This window comes from Lampetra fluviatilis, unplaced genomic scaffold, assembly GCF_964198595.1.
Source record: "Lampetra fluviatilis unplaced genomic scaffold, kcLamFluv1.1 SCAFFOLD_208, whole genome shotgun sequence".
Taxonomy (NCBI): domain Eukaryota; kingdom Metazoa; phylum Chordata; class Hyperoartia; order Petromyzontiformes; family Petromyzontidae; genus Lampetra; species Lampetra fluviatilis.
The window spans coordinates 126,946-146,453 of NW_027621505.1; the positions used below are offsets into that span (position 1 = coordinate 126,946).

Genomic DNA, 19,508 nt, shown 5'->3' on the forward strand with positions numbered 1-19,508 from the left:
TGAGTGAGTGGGAGAGTGGGTGGGTGTTTGTTTGAGTGGGTGAGTGAGTGGTGAGTGAGTGGGTGAGTGAGTGGGTGTGAGTGGGTGTGAGTGGGTGAGTGAGTGGGTGAGTGGTGAGTGAGTGGGAGAGTGGGTGAGTGGGTGGGTATTTGTGTGAGTGGGTGAGTGAGTGGTGAGTGAGTGGGAGAGTGGGTGAGTGAGTGGGTGGGTGTTTGTGTGAGTGGTTGAGTGAGTGGGTGAGTGGTGAGTGAGTGGGTGAGTGAGTGAGTGGGTGGGTGGGTGGGTGAGTGGTGAGTGAGTGGGTGAGTGGGTGAGTGAGTGGGAGGGTGAGTGAGTGGGAGAGTGGGTGAGTGGGTGAGTGAGTGGGTGAGTGGGTGAGTGAGTGGGTGGGTGTTTGTGTGAGTGGTGAGTGAGTGGGTGAGTGAGTGAGTGAGTGGGTGGGTGGGTGGGTGGGTGGGTGAGTGGTGAGTGAGTGGGTGAGTGAGTGGGAGAGTGGGTGAGTGAGTGGGAGAGTGGGTGAGTGAGTGGGTGGGTGTTTGTGTGAGTGGGTGAGTGAGTGGTAAGTGAGTGGGTGAGTGAGTGGGTGGGTGAGTGAGTGAGTGAGTGGGAGAGTGGGTGAGTGTTTGTGTGAGTGGTTGAGTGAGTGGATGAGTGGGTAAGTGAGTGAGTGGGAGAGTGGGTGAGTGCGTGGGTGGGTGTTTGTGTGAGTGGGTGAGTGAGTGGTGGGTGGGTGAGTGAGTGGGTGAGCGAGTGGTGAGTGGGAGAGTGGGTGAGTGGGAGAGTGGGTGAGTGGGTGAGTGAGTGGGTGGGTGGGTGAGTGGGTGGGTGTTTGTGTGAGTAAGTGGTGAGTGGGTGAGTGGGTGGGTGAGTGAGTGGGTGGGTGTTTGTGTGAGTGGGTGAGTGAGTGGGTGGGTGGGTGTTTGTGTGAGTGGGTGAGTGAGTGGTGAGTGGGTGAGTGGGTGAGAGAGTGGGTGGGTGAGTGAGTGGGAGAGTGGGTGAGTGAGTGAGTGGGTGAGTGGTGAGTGAGTGGGTGAGTGAGTGAGTGGGTGGGTGAGTGGGTGGGTGTTTGTGTGAGTGGGTGAGTGAGTGGTGAGTGAGTGGGTGAGTGGTCAGTGAGTAGGTGAGTGAGTGAGTGGGTGGGTGAGAGAGTGGGTGGGTGAGTGAGTGGGAGAGTGGGTGAGTGAGTGGGTGGGTGTTTGTGTGAGTGGGTGAGTGAGTGGGTGAGTGGGTGGGTGAGTGAGTGGGTGGGTGTTTGTGTGAGTGGGTGAGTGAGTGGTGAGTGGGTGAGTGGGTGAGTGAGTGGGTGAGTGAGTGGGTGGGTGAGAGAGTGGGAGAGTGGGTGAGTGAGTGGGTGAGTGAGTGGGTGAGTGGTGAGTGAGTGTACCGGGTTATCTGTGTTGAGTGAAGCCATGAGATCCATTATCAGGGTTTGCATCACAAGAGCTTCGTGTACAGCTGTAAGTCAACATCATCATCATCACCATCATCACTATCATCAGCAGCAGCATCATCAGCAGCAGCATCATCATCAGCACCATCATCAGCATCATCATCATCAGCACCATCATCACCAGCACCATCATCACCAGCACCATCATCAGCACCATCATCACCAGCAGCATCAGCAGAAGCAGCAGCAGCTTCATCAGCAGCAAAAGCAGGAGCATCATCGTCAGCAGTATAATCATCATCAGCCGCATCATCATCAGCTGCATCATCAGCAGTATCATCAGCATCATCAGCAGCATCATCATCATCATCATCAGCTGCATCATCAGCTGCATCATCAGCTACATCATCATCAGCAGCATCATCAGCAGCATCATCAGCAGCATCATCATCAGCAGCATCAGCAGCATCATCAGCAGCATCATCATCAGCAGCATCAGCAGCATCATCATCAGCAGCATCAGCAGCATCATCAGCAGCATCATCATCAGCATCATCATCAGCAGCATCATCATCAGCATCATCAGCAGCATCATCAGCAGCATCATCAGCATCATCATCAGCAGCATCAGCATCAGCAGCATCATCAGCAGCATCATCAGCATCATCATCAGTAGCTGCATCATCATCAGCATCATCAGCAGCATCATCATCAGCATCATCATCAGCAGCATCATCAGCAGCATCATCAGCATCATCATCATCATCAGTAGCTGCATCATCATCAGCATCATCAGTAGCTACATCACCAGCAGTATCATCATCAGGAAAATAATTATCAGCAGCAGCATCATCATCATCATCAGAATCAAAAGCATCAGCACGAGTGAGTTGGTGAGTGAGTGAGCAGGTGAGTGGGTGAGTGAGTGAGTAGGTGAGACGGTGAGTGAGTGAGCAGGTGAGTGGGTGAGTGAGTAGGTGAGATGGTGAGTGAGTGAGCAGGTGAGTGAGTAGGTGAGATGGTGAGTGAGTGAGCAGGTGAGTGGGTGAGTGAGTAGGTGAGACGGTGAGTAGGGGAGTGAGTGAGTAAGGTGAGTAGGTGAATAGATGAGATAGGAAGTCGGTGAGTCGGTGAATGAGTAGATGAGCTGGTGAGTAGGTGAGCGAGTGGGTGAGTGAGTAGGTGAGATGGTGAGTGGGTGAGCGAGTGGGTGAGTGAGTAGGTGAGATGGTGAGTAGGTGAGTGAGTAGGTGAGATGGTGAGTAGGGGAGTGAGTGGGTGAGATGAGTAGGTGAGTGAGTGGGTGAGATGGTGAGTGGGTGAGCGAGTGGGTGAGTGCGTAGGTGAGATGGTGAGTAGGTGAGTGAGTAGGTGAGATGGTGAGTAGGGGAGTGAGTAGGTGAGTGAGTAGATGAGATGGTGAGTAGGTGAGCGAGTGGGTGAGTGAGTAGGTGAGTGAGTAGGTGAGCGAGTGGGTGAGTGAGTAGGTGAGATGGTGAGTGGGGGAGTGAGTGGGTGAGTGAGTAGGTGAGCGAGTGGGTGAATGAGTAGGTGAGATGGTGAGTAGGGGAGTGAGTAGGTGAGATGGTGAGTAAGGGAGTGAGTGGGTGAGTAGGTGAGATGGTGAGTAGGGCAGTGAGTGGGTGAGTAGGTGAGATGGTGAGTGGGTGAGCGAGTGGGTGAGTGAGTAGGTGAGATGGTGAGTAGGTGAGATGGTGAGTAGGGGAGTGAGTGGGTGAGATGAGCAGGTGAGTGAGTGAGTGAGTAGGTGAGACGGTGAGTAGGTGAGCGAGTGGGTGAATGAGTAGGTGAGATGGTGAGTGGGTGAGCGAGTGGGTGAGTGAGTAGGTGAGATGGTGAGTAGGTGAGTGAGTAGGTGAGATGGTGAGTGGGTGAGCGAGTGGGTGAGTGAGTGGGTGAGATGGTGAGTAGGTGAGTGAGTAGGTGAGATGGTGAGTAGGGGAGTGAGTGGGTGAGTAGGTGAGATGGTGAGTGGGTGAGCGAGTGGGTGAGTGAGTAGGTGAGATGGTGAGTGGGTGAGTGAGTAGGTGAGATGGTGAGTAGGTGAGTGAGTAGGTGAGATGGTGAGTAGGGGAGTGGGTGAGTAGGTGAGATGGTGAGTGGGTGAGCGAGTGGGTGAATGAGTAGGTGAGATGGTGAGTAGGTGAGTGAGTAGGTGAGATGGTGAGTAGGGGAGTGGGTGAGTAGGTGAGATGGTGAGTGGGTGAGCGAGTGGGTGAGTGAGTAGGTGAGATGGTGAGTAGGTGAGTGAGTAGGTGAGATGGTGAGTAGGTGAGTGAGTGGGTGAATGAGTAGGTGAGATGGTGAGTGGGTGAGCGAGTGGGTGAATGAGTAGGTGAGATGGTGAGTGGGTGAGCGAGTGGGTGAGTGAGTAGGTGAGATGGTGAGTAGGTGAGTGAGTAGGTGAGATGGTGAGTAGGTGAGTGAGTGGGTGAATGAGTAGGTGAGATGGTGAGTGGGTGAGCGAGTGGGTGAATGAGTAGGTGAGATGGTGAGTAGGTGAGCGAGTGGGTGAATGAGTAGGTGAGATGGTGAGTGGGTGAGCGAGTGGGTGAGTGAGTGGGTGAGATGGTGAGTAGGTGAGTGAGTAGGTGAGATGGTGAGTAGGTGAGCGAGTGGGTGAATGAGTAGGTGAGATGGTGAGTGGGTGAGCGAGTGGGTGAGTGAGTGGGTGAGATGGTGAGTAGGTGAGTGAGTAGGTGAGATGGTGAGTAGGGGAGTGGGTGAGTAGGTGAGATGGTGAGTGGGTGAGCGAGTGGGTGAGTGAGTAGGTGAGATGGTGAGTAGGTGAGTGAGTAGGTGAGATGGTGAGTAGGTGAGTGAGTAGGTGAACTGGTGAGTAGGTGAGCGAGTGGGTGAATGAGTAGGTGAGATGGTGAGTGGGTGAGCGAGTGGGTGAGTGAGTGGGTGAGATGGTGAGTAGGTGAGTGAGTAGGTGAGATGGTGAGTAGGGGAGTGAGTGGGTGAGTAGGTGAGATGGTGAGTGGGTGAGCGAGTGGGTGAGTGAGTAGGTGAGATGGTGAGTAGGTGAGTGAGTAGGTGAGATGATGAGTAGGGGAGTGAGTGGGTGAGTAGGTGAGATGGTGAGTGGGTGAGCGAGTGGGTGAGTGAGTAGGTGAGATGGTGAGTAGGTGAGTGAGTAGGTGAGCTGGTGAGTAGGTGAGTGAGTGGGTGAGTGAGTAGGTGAGATGGTGAGTAGGTGAGTGAGTAGGTGAGATGGTGAGTAGGGGAGTGAGTGAGTAAGGTGAGTAGGTGAATAGATGAGATAGGAAGTCGGTGAGTAGGTGATTGAGTAGATGAGCTGGTGAGTAGGTGAGCGAGTGGGTGAATGAGTAGGTGAGATGGTGAGTAGGTGAGTGAGTAGGTGAGATGGTGAGTAGGGGAGTGAGTGGGTGAGATGAGTAGGTGAGTGAGTGGGTGAGTAGGTGAGTGAGATGGTGAGTAGGTGAGTGAGTGGGTGAGATGAGTAGGTGAGCTGGTGAGTAGGTGAGCGAGTGGGTGAATGAGTAGGTGAGATGGTGAGTAGGGGAGTGAGTGGGTGAGTGAGTAGGTGAGATGGTGAGTAGGTGAGTGAGTAGGTGAGATGGTGAGTAGGGGAGTGAGTGGGTGAGTGAGTAGGTGAGATGGTGAGTGGGTGAGCGAGTGGGTGAGTGAGTAGGTGAGATGGTGAGTAGGTGAGTGAGTAGGTGAGATGGTGAGTAGGGGAGTGAGTGGGTGAGATGAGTAGGTGAGTGAGATGGTGAGTAGGTGAGTGGGTGAGATGAGTAGGTGAGTTGGTGAGTGGGTGAGTTGGTGAGTGGGTGAATGAGTAGATGAGATGGTGAGTAGGGGAGTGAGTAGGTGAGATGGTGAGTAGATGAGATGGTGAGTAGATGAGATGGTGAGTAGGGGAGTGAGTGGGTGAGTGAGTAGATGAGATGGCTTGTGGGTGAGTGAGTAGGTGAGATGGTGAGTGGGTGAGTGGGTGAGTAGGTGAGATGGTGAGTAGATGAGATGGTGAGTAGATGAGATGGTGAGTAGGGGAGTGAGTGGGTGAGTGAGTAGATGAGATGGCTTGTGGGTGAGTGAGTAGGTGAGATGGTGAGTGGGTGAGTGGGTGAGTAGGTGAGATGGTGAGTAGGGGAGTGAGTGGGTGAGTGAGTAGATGAGATGGTGAGTGGGTGAGTGAGTAGGTGAGATGGTGAGTAGGTGAGCGAGTAGGTGAGATGGTGAGTAGGGGAGTGAGTGGGTGAATGAGTAGGTGAGATGGTGAGTGGGTGAGCGAGTGGGTGAGTGAGTAGGTGAGATGGTGAGTAGGTGAGTGAGTAGGTGAGCTGGTGAGTAGGTGAGCGAGTGGGTGAGTGAGTAGGTGAGATGGTGAGTAGGTGAGTGAGTAGGTGAGATGGTGAGTAGGGGAGTGAGTGAGTAAGGTGAGTAGGTGAATAGATGAGATAGGAAGTCGGTGAGTAGGTGATTGAGTAGATGAGCTGGTGAGTAGGTGAGCGAGTGGGTGAATGAGTAGGTGAGATGGTGAGTAGGGGAGTGAGTAGGTGAGATGGTGAGTAGGGGAGTGAGTGGGTGAGATGAGTAGGTGAGTGAGTGGGTGAGTAGGTGAGTGAGTGGGTGAGATGAGTAGGTGAGCTGGTGAGTAGGTGAGCGAGTGGGTGAATGAGTAGGTGAGATGGTGAGTAGGGGAGTGAGTGGGTGAGTGAGTAGGTGAGATGGTGAGTAGGTGAGTGAGTAGGTGAGATGGTGAGTAGGGGAGTGAGTGGGTGAGATGAGTAGGTGAGTGAGATGGTGAGTAGGTGAGTGGGTGAGATGAGTAGGTGAGTTGGTGAGTAGATGAGATGGTGAGTAGATGAGATGGTGAGTAGGGGAGTATGTGAGTGAGTAGGTGAGTGAGTAGATGAGATGGTGAGTGGGTGAGTGAGTAGGTGAGATGGTGAGTAGATGAGATGGTGAGTAGATGAGATGGTGAGTAGGGGAGTGAGTGGGTGAGTGAGTAGATGAGATGGTGAGTGGGTGAGTGAGTAGATGAGATGGTGAGTAGGTGAGCGAGTAGGTGAGATGGTGAGTAGGGGAGTGAGTGGGTGAATGAGTAGGTGAGATGGTGAGTGGGTGAGCGAGTGGGTGAGTGAGTAGATGAGATGGTGAGTGGGTGAGTGAGTAGGTGAGATGGTGAGTAGATGAGATGGTGAGTAGGGGAGTGAGTGGGTGAGTGAGTAGATGAGATGGTGAGTGGGTGAGTGAGTAGGTGAGATGGTGAGTAGGTGAGCGAGTAGGTGAGATGGTGAGTAGGGGAGTGAGTAGATGAGCTGGTGAGTAGGTGAGCAAGTGGGTGAATGAGTAGGTGAGATGGTGAGTGGGTGAGCGAGTGGGTGAGTGAGTGGGTGAGTGAGTAGATGAGATGGTGAGTGGGTGAGTGAGTAGGTGAGATGGTGAGTAGATGAGATGGTGAGTAGGGGAGTGAGTGGGTGAGTGAGTAGATGAGATGGTGAGTAAGTGAGTGAGTAGATGAGATGGTGAGTAGATGAGATGGTGAGTAGATGAGATGGTGAGTAGATGAGATGGTGAGTAGATGAGATGGTGAGTAGGGGAGTTAGTGGGTGAGTGAGTAGATGAGATGGTGAGTAGGGGAGTGAGTAGATGAGATGGTGAGTGGGTGAGTGAGTAGGTGAGATGGTGAGTGGGTGAGTGAGTAGGTGAGATGGTGAGTAGGGGAGTGAGTGGGTGAGTAGATGAGATGGTGAGTAAGTGAGTGAGTAGATGAGATGGTGAGTAAGTGAGTGAGTAGATGAGATGGTGAGTAGGGGAGTGAGTGGGTGAGTGAGTAGATGAGATGGTGAGTAAGTGAGTGAGTAGATGAGATGGTGAGTAGGGGAGTGAGTATGTGAGTGAGTAGATGAGATGGTGAGTAGATGAGATGGTGAGTAGATGAGATGGTGAGTAGGGGAGTGAGTGGGTGAGTGAGTAGATGAGATGGTGAGTAGGGGAGTGAGTAGATGAGATGGTGAGTGGGTGAGTGAGTAGGTGAGATGGTGAGTGGGTGAGTGAGTAGATGAGATGGTGAGTAGGGGAGTGAGTGGGTGAGATGGTGAGTAGGGGAGTGAGTGGGTGAGTAGATGAGATGGTGAGTAAGTGAGTGAGTAGATGAGATGGTGAGTAAGTGAGTGAGTAGATGAGATGGTGAGTAGATGAGATGGTGAGTAGGGGAGTGAGTGGGTGAGTGAGTAGATGAGATGGTGAGTAAGTGAGTGAGTAGATGAGATGGTGAGTAGGGGAGTGAGTATGTGAGTGAGTAGATGAGATGGTGAGTAGATGAGATGGTGAGTAGGGGAGTGAGTGGGTGAGTGAGTAGATGAGATGGTGAGTAGGGGAGTGAGTAGATGAGATGGTGAGTAGGGGAGTGAGTAGGTGAGTGAGTAGATGAGATGGTGAGTAGATGAGATGGTGAGTAGGGGAGTGAGTGGGTGAGTGAGTAGATGAGATGGTGAGTAGGGGAGTGAGTAGATGAGATGGTGAGTAGGGGAGTGAGTAGGTGAGTGAGTAGATGAGATGGTGAGTAGGGGAGTGAGTAGGTGAGTGAGTAGATGAGATGGTGAGTAGGGGAGTGAGTGGGTGAGTGAGTAGATGAGATGGTGAGTGGGTGAGTGAGTAGGTGAGATGGTGAGTAGGTGAGCGAGTAGGTGAGATGGTGAGTAGGGGAGTGAGTAGATGAGCTGGTGAGTAGGTGAGCGAGTGGGTGAATGAGTAGGTGAGATGGTGAGTGGGTGAGCGAGTGGGTGAGTGAGTAGGTGAGATGGTGAGTAGGTGAATGAGTAGATGAGTGAGTGGGTGAGTGAGTAGATGAGATGGTGAGTGGGTGAGTGAGTAGGTGAGATGGTGAGTAGATGAGATGGTGAGTAGATGAGATGGTGAGTAGGGGAGTGAGTGGGTGAGTGAGTAGATGAGATGGTGAGTAGGGGAGTGAGTAGATGAGATGGTGAGTGGGTGAGTGAGTAGGTGAGATGGTGAGTGGGTGAGTGAGTAGGTGAGATGGTGAGTAGGGGAGTGAGTGGGTGAGTAGATGAGACGGTGAGTAAGTGAGTGAGTAGATGAGATGGTGAGTAAGTGAGTGAGTAGATGAGATGGTGAGTAGATGAGATGGTGAGTAGGGGAGTGAGTAGATGAGATGGTGAGTAGGGGAGTGAGTATGTGAGTGAGTAGATGAGATGGTGAGTAGATGAGATGGTGAGTAGGGGAGTGAGTGGGTGAGTGAGTAGATGAGATGGTGAGTAGATGAGATGGTGAGTAGGGGAGTGAGTGGGTGAGTGAGTAGATGAGATGGTGAGTAGGGGAGTGAGTAGATGAGATGGTGAGTAGGGGAGTGAGTAGGTGAGTGAGTAGATGAGATGGTGAGTAGATGAGATGGTGAGTAGGGGAGTGAGTGGGTGAGTGAGTAGATGAGATGGTGAGTAGGGGAGTGAGTAGATGAGATGGTGAGTAGGGGAGTGAGTAGGTGAGTGAGTAGATGAGATGGTGAGTAGGGGAGTGAGTAGGTGAGTGAGTAGATGAGATGGTGAGTAGGGGAGTGAGTGGGTGAGTGAGTAGATGAGATGGTGAGTGGGTGAGTGAGTAGGTGAGATGGTGAGTAGGTGAGCGAGTAGGTGAGATGGTGAGTAGGGGAGTGAGTAGATGAGCTGGTGAGTAGGTGAGCGAGTGGGTGAATGAGTAGGTGAGATGGTGAGTGGGTGAGCGAGTGGGTGAGTGAGTGGGTGAGTGAGTAGATGAGATGGTGAGTGGGTGAGTGAGTAGGTGAGATGGTGAGTAGATGAGATGGTGAGTAGGGGAGTGAGTGGGTGAGTGAGTAGATGAGATGGTGAGTAAGTGAGTGAGTAGATGAGATGGTGAGTAGATGAGATGGTGAGTAGATGAGATGGTGAGTAGATGAGATGGTGAGTAGATGAGATGGTGAGTAGATGAGATGGTGAGTAGGTGAATGAGTAGATGAGATGGTGAGTAGATGAGATGGTGAGTGGGTGAGTGAGTAGGTGAGATGGTGAGTAGATGAGATGGTGAGTAGATGAGATGGTGAGTAGGGGAGTGAGTGGGTGAGTGAGTAGATGAGATGGTGAGTAGGGGAGTGAGTAGATGAGATGGTGAGTAGGGGAGTGAGTAGGTGAGTGAGTAGATGAGATGGTGAGTAGATGAGATGGTGAGTAGGGGAGTGAGTGGGTGAGTGAGTAGATGAGATGGTGAGTAGGGGAGTGAGTAGATGAGATGGTGAGTAGGGGAGTGAGTAGGTGAGTGAGTAGATGAGATGGTGAGTAGGGGAGTGAGTAGGTGAGTGAGTAGATGAGATGGTGAGTAGGGGAGTGAGTAGGTGAGTGAGTAGATGAGATGGTGAGTGGGTGAGTGAGTAGATGAGATGGTGAGTGGGTGAGTGAGTAGGTGAGATGGTGAGTAGGGGAGTGAGTGGGTGAGTAGATGAGATGGTGAGTAAGTGAGTGAGTAGATGAGATGGTGAGTAAGTGAGTGAGTAGATGAGATGGTGAGTAGATGAGATGGTGAGTAGGGGAGTGAGTGGGTGAGTGAGTAGATGAGATGGTGAGTAAGTGAGTGAGTAGATGAGATGGTGAGTAGGGGAGTGAGTATGTGAGTGAGTAGATGAGATGGTGAGTAGATGAGATGGTGAGTAGGGGAGTGAGTGGGTGAGTGAGTAGATGAGATGGTGAGTAGGGGAGTGAGTAGATGAGATGGTGAGTAGGGGAGTGAGTAGGTGAGTGAGTAGATGAGATGGTGAGTAGGGGAGTGAGTAGGTGAGTGAGTAGATGAGATGGTGAGTAGGGGAGTGAGTAGGTGAGTGAGTAGATGAGATGGTGAGTAAGTGAGTGAGTAGATGAGATGGTAAGTAGGGGAGTGAGTGAGTAGATGAGATGGTGAGTGGGTGAGTGAGTAGATGAGATGGTGAGTAGATGAGATGGTGAGTAGGGGAGTGAGTGGGTGAGTGAGTAGGTGAGATGGTGAGTGGGTGAGTGAGTAGGAGAGTGAGTAGGTGAGATGGTGAGTGAGTAGATGAGATGGTGAGTAGGGGAGTGAGTGGGTGAGTAGGTGAGATGGTGAGTGAGTAGATGAGATGGTGAGTAGGGGAGTGAGTAGATGAGATGGTGAGTAGGGGAGTAGATGAGATGGTGAGTAGGGGAGTGAGTAGATGAGATGGTGAGTAGGTGAGTGAGTAGATGAGATGGTGAGTAGGAGAGTGAGTGGGTGAGTGAGTAGGTGAGATGGTGAGTGAGTAGATGAGATGGTGAGTGGGTGAGTGAGTGAGTAGATGAGATGGTGAGTGGGTGAGTGAGTAGGTGAGATGGTGAGTGAGTAGATGAGATGGTGAGTGGGTGATGGTGAGTGAGTAGATGAGATGGTGAGTAGGGGAGTGAGTATGTGAGTGAGTAGATGAGATGGTGAGTAGGGGAGTGAGTGAGTAGGTGAGATGGTGAGTGGGTGAGTGAGTAGGTGAGATGGTGAGTGGGTGAGTGAGTAGATGAGATGGTGAGTAGGGGAGTGAGTGGGTGAGTGAGTAGATGAGATGGTGAGTAGGGGAGTGAGTAGGTGAGATGGTGAGTAGGTGAGATGGTGAGTAGGGGAGTGAGTGTGTGAGTGAGTAGATGAGATGGTGAGTAGGGGAGTGAGTAGGTGAGATGGTGAGTAGGTGAGATGGTGAGTAGGGGAGTGAGTGGGTGAGTGAGTAGGTGAGATGGTGAGTGAGTAGGTGAGATGGTGAGTAGGAGAGTGAGTAGATGAGATGGTGAGTGGGTGAGTGAGTAGGTGAGATGGTGAGTAGGAGAGTGAGTAGATGAGATGGTGAGTAGGGGAGTGAGATGGTGAGTGAGTAGATGAGATGGTGAGTAGGGGAGTGAGTGGGTGAGTGAGTAGGTGAGATGGTGAGTGAGTAGGTGAGATGGTGAGTAGGGGAGTGAGTGGGTGAGTGAGTAGGTGAGATGTGAGTGAGTAGATGAGATGGTGAGTAGGGGAGTGAGTGGGTGAGATGGTGAGTAGGTGAGATGGTGAGTGAGTAGGTGAGATGGTGAGTAGGTGAGTGAGTAGGTGAGATGGTGAGTAGGAGAGTGAGTAGATGAGATGGTGAGTAGGGGAGTGAGATGGTGAGTGAGTAGATGAGATGGTGAGTAGGGGAGTGAGTGGGTGAGTGAGTAGGTGAGATGGTGAGTGAGTAGGTGAGATGGTGAGTAGGGGAGTGAGTGGGTGAGATGGTGAGTAGGTGAGATGGTGAGTAGGGGAGTGAGTGGGTGAGCGGTTCTTCACCTCGTGATCTCCGCATGGCTCTGAGTTTCTGAGTCTCATTCTCCTTCAACTCCCTTCGCTCGCTCTCAATATCCCTACAGCAGCAGCATCACCATCATCACCATCATCATCATCACCATCACCATCATTACCATCATCATCACCATCATCATCACCATCATCATCATCATCACCATCATTACCATCACCATCAGCAGCAGCATCAGCACCATCATCATCACCATCATTACCATCACCATCAGCAGTAGGAGCAGCAGCATCACCATCATCATCATCATCACCACCATCATCATCATCATCACCACCATCAGCAGCAGCAGCACCATCATCACCATCACCACCATCAGCAGCAGCACCATCAGCAGCAGCACCATCATCACCATCATTACCATCATCATCATCACCATCAGCACCATCATCACCATCAGCACCATCAGCACCATCATCATCACCATCAGCAGTAGGAGCAGCACCATCATCATCACTATCACCATCATCATCATCACCATGATCAGCATAATCATCAGTAGCATCACCATCATCATCAACATAATCATCAGCAGCAGGAGCATCATCAGCATAATCAGCAGCAGCAGCATTATCATCATCACAATCAAAAGCACCAGCATCAGCACTTTCAAGAGGGCCCCGGGGGGACAGGCGTCTGTGACGTCTCTTGGCCAAACCCCATTTGGCGGAGCCGGGAGATTGAATCTTCACCCTCGGGGCTCCTCCAGAAACAACTAAAAGCCACTTCGTGTGGCCACGTGGAATGTTCGAACGCTCGCTGCGGAGGAGAGGCTGCCACTCATGCAGCTGCGATGGCTGCTTTGGGTACACGGTCCAAACCTCCCCAGCGACCCTGGCTGACGGAAGGGGGTGTTCCGGGTGGCTGAGAAAAAAACGACAGGCCCACTCTCATCGGCTACAGCATCCCACGTCGGAGAGGAGGGCTTACCGCAGCCTTCGCTCGGAGGTTCGGAGAGCCGTGAGGCGCTGCAAGGATGGGTGGTGGTCGCGGGTTGCTGAGGAGATGGAGTCTGCCTCAGTAGGACACAATTACAAATCCCTATTTAGCTCCATCAAAAAAGTAACCTGCAGCGCCACACCTATTACCATCATTAGGGGAAAACACGGTGATCCAAATCTCCGACCCCCAGGAACAGGTTTGCAGATTTGCTGAGCATTTCTGTGAGGTTTGGGTGGAAAATAAATCTCTCAGCCCAGAAAATATGGGGAAAAGTGGGGATGACCCTGCTGAGGCTGCGGTGCCTCAAATATTAGTAGTCACCCCCTGTGAGTGGCTGGCTGAGGTGCCATCTGTTGAGGAAGTACAAAAGGCGATCCAGAGTCTGTCTAGGAAAGGCACCGGGCAGAGATGATCTCGCAAGCAAAATGCTGAGGGAGGGTGGCATTTGCACGCAGACTGCCCTACATGACATCATAACAACAGTCTGGGCCACTGGACGGGTTCCGCAGGATTCGAAGGATGTGGTTCCCCTCGTTAATGAAGGGGACCCGCACAGACTGTAACAACTACAGGGGCATCTCACTCCTCAATGTGCCGGGAAAGGTCCTGGCAAGGATTATTCAACATCGCCTTGCCAGGCACGCTGAAGAGAGGCTTTGAGAGCCCCAATGTGGTTTCAGGCCAGGGCGGTCCTGCACAGATGCCATATTGTTTGTCTGTCTCCACCAGCAGAAATGTAGAGAATTCCAACAGGACTGCTTTATTGACCTGGTCAAGGCCTATGATACCATCAGTAGGCCTGGGCTCTGGGTTGTTCTTCGTGCTTTTGGAGTCCCTGACCCTCTGCTCACAATCATTGAGGACCTTCATTATGGTGGGCAGGCCCCAGTAAAACTACGTGGCCGGGAGTCGGAGCCATTCCCTGTTCACCTTGGGGTGCGCGACAGGGATGTCCTCTGGCTCCCACATTATTTAACATCTATTTTGGCCACGTAGTTCGTGAAGCCTTCAATGGCTGTACCGGAGGAATTTCCATCTGGTACAGATACAATGGGAGGCTGATCGATGCCCGGGTGGAGTCAAGGGATGGCTCCCTTTTGATCAACCACGTTATGTATGCCGATGATCTGGTAATTGCTGCTCACTCAGAGGATGGGGCAGTTGTGGAGAGTGGAGAGTTTCCCATACCTGGGCAGTGTGCTCATGACTGGCTCCGGTTTAACAGCGGAGGTCTCACTCCGAATCAGTCCAGCTGCATTATCTTTTTATCAACTGCGTAACGCTGTGTGGAAGCTACCTGGTCTGTCGCTCCATACGAAGTTTCGGGTCTTCTCGGCCACGATCATTCCCTCCCTTCTCTACGCTTGCGAAACATTTAGGCTGGCCTGCGCCTACGATCCATCCTGGGTATAACCAGGCTGGATTGTGTGAGGAGCTCACAAATCCTTGAAACATCTGGACAAAGTCCCATTGGTAAGCTCCTATGGCAGGCAAGGATGCGTTGGCTGGGTCATGTAGCCTGCATGCCCAGCCACCGCATGCCTAAACAGCTTTTGTTCGGCCAGATAGAGGGGGCTAGACGGGCACGGCACGGGCTAGAGAAGAGATGGAGTGATGTGGTACAGGAGGATGTGGAGCTGAGTGGACTTGCCGATGACCGGTACCAGCGGTGTCAAGATCGGCCTCAGTGGAGGAGGCTCGTGAAGGACGCTACTGGGCAGTTGGAGGCAGTCGCCCTCCAGCAACAACGGAGGGCGGAGGAGCGACGCTCACAACAACGAGCGGAGCGCCGGGTGGCTAAAGCACAGCAAGTTGGCACAGTAGAGGGCACAGGTGGTGCATCAGCCAGTCATCTCAGTCGACCCGTGGCACCTGGTTCTGCCCCGTGACCTCCTGCCAGCGGGCGTTCGACACTTCACGTGATAGCCTCAAGGTGCACATGGCCTGGCACAAGCGTCGTGGTGACATCACCGCCACTTAGTGGCGAATGGCGGTTGTTGTTGTGCGAGTGTCTGTGTGCGTGATGAAAGTTGCGAGAGAGAATTTTATCATCTCATGCAGCTGGTGGTGACGATGATGATGATGTTGTTGGCGATGATGATGTTGTTGGCGATGACGATGTTGGTGATGATGATGATGTTGTTGGCGATGACGATGTTGGTGGTGATGATGATGTTGTTGGCGATGACGATGTTGGTGATGATGATGATGTTGTTGGCGATGACGATGTTGGTGATGATGATGATGTTGGCGATGATGATGTTGATGTTGGTGATGATGACGATGTTGTTGTTGGTGATGGTGGTGATGTGCGTCTCACTCAGCGCTGCGCCCCTCCTCCATCGCCCTCCTCCTCTCTTCCTCCTCATCCGCTTGCCGGCGGCCCCTCATGGCGTTACATCGCGAGGCCAGTACCCACTGCTCCCATCGCTTCTCCTACATCACCATCATCACCACCAACACCATCACAACCATCACCACAAACACCATCATCACTAACATCATCATTAACACCAACACCTTCAACATTACCATAATTAACATCAACATTGTCATCATCAGTATCCAGATCAAGGACTATACATTTTGGTTCTTTCGGTAAAGTCACTTAGGTAGAAATAAATTAAAACAAATCACGACGTTTCGATCGTGAGTGGGTGAGTGAGTGGGTGAACGTGTCTGCGAGTGAGTGGAAGAGTGGGTCAGTGGGTGAGTGAGTGGGTGAACGTGTGTGTGAGTGGTGAGTGGGTGAACGTATGAGTGAGTGGGTAAGTGGAGAGTGTGTGAGTGGTGAGTGAGTGGATGAGTGAACGTGTGTGAGTGGTGAGTGGGTGAGTGAACGTGTGTGAGTGGTGAGTGGGTGGGTGAGTGAACGTGTGTGTGAGTGGTGAGTGGGTGAACGTATGAGTGAGTAGGTAAGTGGAGAGTGTGTGAGTGGTGAGTGAGTGGATGAGTGAACGTGTGTGAGTGGTGAGTGGGTGAGTGAACGTGTGTGAGTGGTGAGTGGGTGGGTGAGTGAACGTGTGTGTGAGTGGTGAGTGGGTGAACGTATGAGTGAGTGGGTAAGTGGAGAGTGTGTGAGTGGTGAGTGAGTGGATGAGTGAACGTGTGTGAGTGGTGAGTGGGTGAGTGAACGTGTGTGAGTGGTGAGTGGATGAGTGAACGTGAGTGGTGAGTGGGTGAGTGGGTGAGTGAACGTGTGTGAGTGGTGAGTGGGTGGGTGAGTGAACGTGTGTGAGTGGTGAGTGGGTGAGTGGGTGAGTGAACGTGTGTGAGTGGTGAGTGGGTGGATGAGTGAACGTGTGTGAGTGGTGAGTGGGTGAGTGAGTGGGTGAGTGAACGTGTGTGAGTGGTGAGTGGGTGGGTGAGTGAACGTGTGTGAGTGGTGAGTGGGTGAGTGAGTGGGTGAGTGAACGTGTGTGAGTGGTGAGTGGGTGGATGAGTGAACGTGTGTGAGTGGTGAGTGGGTGAGTGAGTGGGTGAGTGAACGTGTGTGAGTGGTGAGTGGGTGGGTGAGTGAACGTGTGTGAGTGGTGAGTGGGTGAGTGAGTGGGTGAGTGAACGTGTGTGAGTGGTGAGTGAGTGGATGAGTGAACGTGTGTGAGTGGTGAGTGGGTGAGTGAGTGGGTGAGTGAACGTGTGTGAGTGGTGAGTGGGTGGGTGAGTGAACGTGTGTGAGTGGTGAGTGGGTGAACGTGTGTGTGAGTGGGTGAACGTGAGTGGGTGAGTGAACGTGTGAGTGGATGAGTGGGTGAACGTGTGAGTGGGTGAGTGGATGAACGTGTGAGTGAGTGGGTGAACGTGGGTGAGTGGATGAGTGGATGAGTGAGTGGATGAGTGAGTGGATGAGTGAGTGGGTGAGTGGATGAGTGGGTGAACGTGTGAGTGAGTGGGTGAACGTGGGTGAGTGGATGAGTGAACGTGTGAGTGGTGAGTGGGTGAACGTGTGAGTGGGTGAACGTGAGTGGGTGAGTGAACGTGAGTGGATGAGTGGGTGAACGTGGGTGAACGTGAGTGAGTGGGTGAACGTGAGTGGGTGAGTGAACGTGTGAGTGGATGAGTGGGTGAACGTGGGTGAACGTAAGTGAGTGGGTGAACGTGAGTGGGTGAGTGAACGTGTGAGTGGATGAGTGGGTGAACGTGTGAGTGGGTGAACGTAAGTGGGTGAGTGAACGTGTGAGTGGATGAGTGGGTGAACGTGGGTGAACGTGTGAGTGGGTGAACGTGAGTGGGTGAGTGAACGTGTGAGTGGATGAGTGGGTGAACGTGAGTGGGTGAGTGAACGTGTGAGTGGATGAGTGGGTGAACGTGTGAGTGGGTGAACGTAAGTGGGTGAGTGAACGTGTGAGTGGATGAGTGGGTGAACGTGGGTGAACGTGTGAGTGGGTGAACGTGAGTGGGTGAGTGAACGTGTGAGTGGATGAGTGGGTGAACGTGTGAGTGGGTGAACGTGAGTGGGTGAGTGGATGAGTGAACGTGTGAGTGGATGAGTGGGTGAACGTGTGTGTGGGTGAACGTGAGTGAGTGGGTGAGTGAACGTGTGAGTGGATGAGTGGGTGAACGTGTGTGTGGGTGAACGTGAGTGAGTGGGTGAGTGAACGTGTGAGTGGATGAGTGGGTGAACGTGGGTGAACGTGTGAGTGGGTGAACGTGAGTGAGTGGGTGAGTGAACGTGTGAGTGGATGAGTGGGTGAACGTGTGAGTGGGTGAGTGAACGTGTGAGTGGATGAGTGGGTGAACGTGGGTGAACGTGAGTGGGTGAGTGGATGCTCTCTTGCCTATTTCAGCATTTTCTCGCTGTGGTTGTCCCACATGATGAAGATTGCTTGTGTTGCGATCGAAACGTCACGATTCATTCGATTTTATTTTATTAGTCTACCGACGTGGACTTTACCGAAAGAACCAAAGGGTATGGATTCCTGCAGTCACGAAAGCTTGAAATCAAAACCGTACAGGACTAATATGGTAACCATTAGTATGATGGTGATGATGGTGGCGATGACATCACGACCACCACCACCATCACCCAACTCACCACGTTCTCAGCAAGTTCAGAATCGTCACTTTCACCATCATCATCTTCACTATCATCATCATCTTCACCAGCATCGCCATCATCTTCACCATCACCGTCGTGATGGTCTGGGTTCATGACGTCATCACCGCCATCACTGGCATCACTGCCATCGCCGCCACCATCACCGACATCACCATCGCCATCGTTACCAATATCACCAGTGATGTCAAGCGATCTGTATACCAAAGTGGGTACTGGACAAACATCAACATCATCATCATCAGCGTTATTGCCATCATCAACATCATCATCAGGTCAACACCATCACCACCATCATCACCATCATCACCACCACCACCAATACCAACACCCGCCATTCGCCACGAAGTGACGGTGAAGTCACCAAGGCGCCTGTGCCAGGCTAGGTGCACTTTGAGACTATCACGTGAAGTGTCGAAGGCTCTCTGGCAGGAGGTCACGGGACAGACCCAGCAGGCGCCATGAGTTGTACTGCTGTGCCAGGCGAGGTGCAGGAGGAGGTCACGGGACAGACCCACAGGTGCCACAGGTCGACTGACTGAGATGACTGGCTGATATGCACCGCCTGTGCCTCCTACTGTGCCAACTCGCTGCATTTTAGCCGCCCGGTGCTCCGCTCATTGTTGTGAGCGTCGATCCTCCGCCCTCCGTTGTTCTTGGAGGGCGACTGCCTCCAACTGCCCAGTAGCGTCCTTCACGAGCCTCCTCCACAGAGGCAAATCTTGACACCGCTGGTACCAGTCATCGGCAAGTCCACTCAGCTCCACGTCCTCCTGTACCACGTCACTCCATCTCTTCTCTAGCCCGTGCCGCGCCCGTTTAGCCCCCTCGATCCGGCCGAACAAAAGCTGTTTAGGCATGCGGTGGCTGGGCATGCGGGCTACATGGTCCAGCCAATGCAGCCTTGCCTGCCACCATTATCACCAATACCACCACTACCGCCACCACCGCCACCAAATACAAAGATCCCCCCTATAGCCTTAACAGACTGTTGGGGCAAGTACTGTTAGCGAGCACCTATGAAGGCTACCGGCACTGTGGCACACGAGGGGGTGGGTGGCCAGCACCACGCCCGGCCACCTTTGTCTCCCCAGTGGCGATGTTCACTACACACTACACCGCACCAGCTACTCATTTGAGGCCGAGCCGACCTAGGGGAGGCCCAGGACCGGTTCAGATAATCGTCACCGGTGTTGTCGGCCGTGAGCGGGAATCGAACTCGGGTCGCCGGGTTCGTAGCGCAGCGTAGCGCTGACCACTACACCCACCGCTCCCATCATCACCACCATCACCATCATCATCACCATCACCACCATCACCATCATCACCATCACCGCTCACCTCCAGGTATGGCTCTGTAGCTCTGCATCTGTAGGAGACACACACACACACCACCGCCACCGCCACATTTATTTCGACTGCAGGACAGGGAGCGCGTTACACGGCCAAACGTTTGCAAGACAAAAACACGATCGGAGTGCAACATAGACGGACGCACACACAGATAGACACACACAGATAGACAGACACACACAGATAGACAGACACACACAGATAGACACACACACACAGATAGACACACACACAGATAGACACACACACACACAGATAGACACACACAGATAGACAGACACACACAGATAGACACAGACATATACACACACACACAGACAGACACACACACAGATAGACACACATAGATAGACACACAGAGACACGTGTGAGTGGAGTGTAAAACCACTAACAGGGTCTGACTTCCTCCATTATCTGAGGCTCCACAATCACCTCAGACA

At 52.5% G+C, this 19,508-nt stretch overlaps 1 long non-coding RNA gene across 1 annotated transcript; it reads right to left on the bottom strand.

Annotated features, from left to right (window-relative positions):
* Positions 1-1,385: 1,385 nt before the first annotated feature.
* On the bottom strand, positions 1,386-17,805 carry LOC144955339 (uncharacterized). Its single transcript, XR_013641619.1, has 4 exons — positions 17,695-17,805; positions 14,980-15,095; positions 11,690-11,763; positions 1,386-1,455 (listed from the first exon to the last, which is right to left on the bottom strand). It is a non-coding gene; the product is annotated as an uncharacterized LOC144955339 (long non-coding RNA).
* Between the last annotated feature and the right edge of the window lie 1,703 nt (positions 17,806-19,508).